This window comes from Coregonus lavaretus, assembly GCF_964263955.1.
Source record: "Coregonus lavaretus genome assembly, contig: HAP1_SCAFFOLD_706, whole genome shotgun sequence".
Taxonomy (NCBI): Eukaryota; Metazoa; Chordata; class Actinopteri; order Salmoniformes; family Salmonidae; genus Coregonus; species Coregonus lavaretus.
The window spans coordinates 50,469-55,783 of NW_028164738.1; the positions used below are offsets into that span (position 1 = coordinate 50,469).

Here is a 5,315-nt window from a genome sequence, read left to right on the forward strand (position 1 = left end):
AAGAACATTTCATAATCAGAAAATGAATGTGTGTGTTTGTGTCTGTCCGTCTGCCTGCCTGCCTGTCCGTCTGCCTGCCTGTCCGTCTGCCTGCCTGTCTGCCTGCCTGTCCGTCTGCCTGCCTGTCCGTCTGCCTGCCTGCCTGTCTGTCTGTCTGTCTGCCTGCCCGTCCGTCTGCCTGTCCGTCTGTCTGCCTGTCTGTCTGTCTGTCTGCCTGCCTGTCTGTCTGCCTGTCCGTCTGCCTGTCTGTCTGTCTGTCTGTCTGTCCGTCCGTCTGCCTGCCTGCCTGCCTGCCTGTCTGTCTGTCTGCCTGCCCGTCCGTCTGCCTGTATCTGTTGTCACTGTTTTAACAAGCTTGTCATAGGGTGATACATCAATATGACATTATCGATGCTTATCACTTACCCTGTGAAATATGAGTCTCTCTGAGACGTTTGGTAGGCAGTGCATCCTGTTTAGGGTGGCTCTTCGGTTCCCCTTTTGTCTTGAACAGCTGTTGACAAAACACATCAGGACAACTGAGCCTGTGTAAAATACAGAGTGTGCATCCCAAAAGGCACCCTATTCGCTACGTAAGGCACTACTTTTGAAAAGGGCCCATAGAGCGCTGGTAAAAAGTAGTGCACTATATAGGGAATAGGGTGCCATTTGGGACATAGCCATTGACTCTCTCCCATGTGTATTAGGATTGCATTACAGCGTCCTCACTCAACCTCCTAAAGACAATGACAACAGTTTTGTTCTAATGCTGAGAGACAATAGGGGTGTAGTGAATCTGTAGGGTAAAATTCAGCCCTGCCTTACAGATGTAATCTCAAAACACAGAGCACCCTACCTTAATCATGATCTTTGGAAACTTATGCATTTTCGGTAGGAAACGCCACTTCCTGTTACGCAGACGCGTAATGGACTGCGTTGTAGCCCTGATTGTCCCTGATCCCTGGGTTAGCGTCGTTTCGCAGCAAATATTCCAGACACCTAGAGGTCAGAGGTCAAGAGTTCACTAATCATTATACCAACATCAAGACAGACAGATAAGCAAGCAGAGACACTTTCCCAAAGGAGACGTGGCCAAGCTTTCACACTGCAGATTTTAACACTAGTATGCATTCAAACACGGCCAACAACATACTCTAGACTACAATGAAATGTGAAAGGTCATGGCACCACAACATACTCTCCAGACTACAGTGAAATGTGAAAGGTCATGGCACCACAACATACTCTCCAGACTACAGTGAAATGTGAAAGGTCATGGCACCACAACATACTCTCCAGACTACAATGAAATGTGAAAGGTCATGGCACCACAACACACACAACAGTAAGAGAGGTGTGAGACGTACTTTCCGTCTGTGTCGGAGGCAGCAGCGTAGTGGAGCGGGGTGCAACCCCTTTTATCCAGATCGTTCACACTGGCCCCAGACCCCACCAAGGCAAACAGACACTGGTAGTTACAATTGGCTGCCGCATAATGCAGAGGACTCCTAGAAGAACGCACAGAAACCATTCAACATCAACAACAGAAACAGCTTATTGGAGCTGTATAACATTTACATTTTACATTTACGTCATTTAGCAGACACTCTTATCCAGTGCGACTTACAGGAGCAATTAGGGTTAAGTGCCTTTCTGCAGGGCACATAGATTTTTCACCTAGTCGGCTAGGGGATTCGAACCAGCAACCTTTCGGTTACTGACCCAACGCTCTTAACCGCTAGGCTACCTGCCGCCCAATATTTCCCATAATAATTCCTATATGCCCCTATACTATATTCCCCATTATCATAAAGATCACATATGAAAGTTATTTGATGCCACAGACAGACCTTCCGAAGCTGTCCTTTCTGTTGAAGTCTGCCCCTGTGTTGAGCAGCAGATTCAGACAGTCCAGGTTCCTGGTAACAAGATATCAAGTTCAGAAAGGCTCTCGTACATCTGAGCTATCAGGTGGATGGTAACAAGATATCAAGTTCAGAAAGGCTCTCGTACATCTGAGCTATCAGGTGGATGGTAACAAGATATCAAGTTCAGAAAGGCTATCGTACATCTGAGCTATCAGGTGGATGGTAACAAGATATCAAGTTCAGAAAGGCTCTCGTACATCTGAGCTATCAGGTGGATGGTAACAAGATATCTAGTTCAGAAAGGCTCTCGTACATCTGAGCTATCAGGTGGATGGTAACAAGATATCAAGTTCAGAAAGGCTCTCATTCATCTGAGCTATCAGGTGGACGGTAACAAGATATCAAGTTCAGAAAGGCTCTCGTTCATCTGAGCTATCAGGTGGATGGTAAAAAGATATCAAGTTCAGAAAGGCTCTCGTACATCTGAGCTATCAGGTGGATGGTAACAAGATATCAAGCTCAGAAAGGCTCTCGTACATCTGAGCTATCAGGTGGATGGTAACAAGATATCAAGTTCAGAAAGGCTCTCGTACATCTGAGCTATCAGGTGGATGGTAACAAGATATCAAGTTCAGAAAGGCTCTCGTACATCTGAGCTATCAGGTGGATGGTAACAAGATATCAAGTTCAGAAAGGCTCTCGTACATCTGAGCTATCAGGTGGATGGTAAAAAGATATCAAGTTCAGAAAGGCTCTCGTACATCTGAGCTATCAGGTGGATGGTAACAAGATATCAAGTTCAGAAAGGCTCTCGTACATCTGAGCTATCAGGTGGATGGTAACAAGATATCAAGTTCAGAAAGGCTATCGTACATCTGAGCTATCAGGTGGATGGTAACAAGATATCAAGTTCAGAAAGGCTCTCGTACATCTGAGCTATCAGGTGGATGGTAACAAGATATCTAGTTCAGAAAGGCTCTCGTACATCTGAGCTATCAGGTGGATGGTAACAAGATATCAAGTTCAGAAAGGCTCTCGTTCATCTGAGCTATCAGGTGGACGGTAACAAGATATCAAGTTCAGAAAGGCTCTCGTTCATCTGAGCTATCAGGTGGATGGTAAAAAGATATCAAGTTCAGAAAGGCTCTCGTACATCTGAGCTATCAGGTGGATGGTAACAAGATATCAAGCTCAGAAAGGCTCTCGTACATCTGAGCTATCAGGTGGATGGTAACAAGATATCAAGTTCAGAAAGGCTCTCGTACATCTGAGCTATCAGGTGGATGGTAACAAGATATCAAGTTCAGAAAGGCTCTCGTACATCTGAGCTATCAGGTGGATGGTAACAAGATATCAAGTTCAGAAAGGCTCTCGTACATCTGAGCTATCAGGTGGATGGTAACAAGATATCAAGTTCAGAAAGGCTCTCGTTCATCTGAGCTATCAGGTGGACGGTAACAAGATATCAAGTTCAGAAAGGCTCTCGTTCATCTGAGCTATCAGGTGGATGGTAAAAAGATATCAAGTTCAGAAAGGCTCTCGTACATCTGAGCTATCAGGTGGATGGTAACAAGATATCAAGTTCAGAAAGGCTCTCGTACATCTGAGCTATCAGGTGGATGGTAACAAGATATCAAGGTCAGAAAGGCTCTCGTTCATCTGAGCTATCAGGTGGATGGTAACAATGAGAACCTGAAAGAAAAGAGAAACCCGTACACTGCTCTTGCTAGTATCACTGTTTTTATAATGCTACTAAAAGCAATAATAAAAAGTGATACTAGCAAGAGCAGTTTGCAGGCTTCTCTTTCAAGAAGATATAAAGACAATTTAGACCAGAGCTCAAGTCAATACCACCATGGCATGGAACCACATTATACAGAAATGATACCGCACTAATGATCTATACGATTTTTTAAATAACTCTAAACAATACTGCTAAACCATGTGAAATGTAAGAGTGTGAATATGTGTTTGTTCTTTCTGGTGGCTTTCCAGTTCATGAACTAAATATTCCTTGGTGTAAAGCCTGGACCAGTCCACTCACCCTCCAGCTGCTGCAGCATGTAAATAGGTCCTTCCAAAGTCGTCAGGGGTGTCTATATCAAAGCCTAATGAGAGGAGCTTCCGACAGCAGTCAGAGAACCCACTGAGAGCAGCCAGGTGGAGGGGGAACATCCCATGGACGCCTCGCCTGCAACACATTTTTACATTTTAGACTTTAAGCAGACACTCTTATCCAGAGTGACTTACAGTTGATTCAGCTAAGATTGGAAACAGCACCACATCACAGTCCTCATTAAACCCCACAGCAGATCAACACATCAGCATGCTGCAATGCCCTGTCTTTCAACCCCCCACACACCACAATGTGTTGAGCATAGTCTCCAAGCGGCAATTTGGTCAATGACAGAATTGCAGATGCATGTTGCATTATTGCTGGAAACTGTGTGTGTGTGTGTTCTCACTTGGCTGTGTCAGCTCCGTTCGTGATGAGTGTATTGATGAGTAACTCATGGCCGTAGCGAGCAGAGATGTGCAGGGGTGTGTTTCCATTCTTATCTTCACAGTCGATCTCAGCACCTACAGAACACACACACACACAGACACACACACACACACACACAGACACACACAGACACACACACAGACACACACACACGTCAACCACTTGACCCAAGAGGCCTCATGAAGCTTCATGTTCAACCACATTGCAAGTAACATTGCTCTGTGCCAGTGAATCATGGTTTGAAGACTAAAGACAATGCTGAAGAGCCTACTGGTTCATATATATTCAGTTGAGAGCATTCACAGCGACTCACCATTCTGGATGATGGCTTGAGATCTGGAGAAGCGTCCGTGGATGGCCGTCATGTGGAGGGGGGTCTTTCCATCTTTACTCTGCAGATAGAAAGACAAAGATGGTTCACACGGCAGTCTGTGCTGCTGACCACAGGCAAAATCAAACACGTATTGGAGGAGCGCTTGATTGCATTTAGTTTGCATTGTTAGGCCTATTCCATTGGTATTTGAATGTAGACCAGGGCCAAATACTAAGCCATGTGCTGCGTCAGTGTGTGCGTCCCAAATGGCACCCTATTCTCTTCATAGTGAACTACTTTTTGAACCAAAGTAGTGTACTTATAAAGGGCACAGGGTGCCATTTGGGACACAGGCAGTGTCACCACGGCTCCTTGCTCTATGGGCCCCTGGTCAAAAGTAGTGCACTACATAGGGAATAGGGTGTTATTTAGTTCAGACACGGTGTTGGTCATCCAGTCTCCCCACCTTGATGTTGACGAGGGCCCCGTTGCCCACCAGCAGCTCCAAGCAGAGCGCCCCATGGCGCAAGGCGGCCGTGAAGTGGAGTGGGGCGAAACCCTTCTCGTTCACCTGGTTCACGTTGGCGCCACACTCGATCAGCTCATTCACCACCACATCCTGCCCGTTGTAGCATGCCACGTGGAGGGG

The 5,315-nt window shown here is 45.9% G+C and overlaps 1 long non-coding RNA gene across 1 annotated transcript; it reads right to left on the reverse strand.

The window, feature by feature from the left end:
* Window positions 1–4,015: 4,015 nt before the first annotated feature.
* Window positions 4,016–4,698, reverse strand: LOC311116700. Its single transcript, XR_014611465.1, has 3 exons — window positions 4,667–4,698; window positions 4,313–4,427; window positions 4,016–4,038 (listed from the first exon to the last, which is right to left on the reverse strand). It is a non-coding gene; the product is annotated as an uncharacterized lncRNA (long non-coding RNA).
* Between the last annotated feature and the right edge of the window lie 617 nt (window positions 4,699–5,315).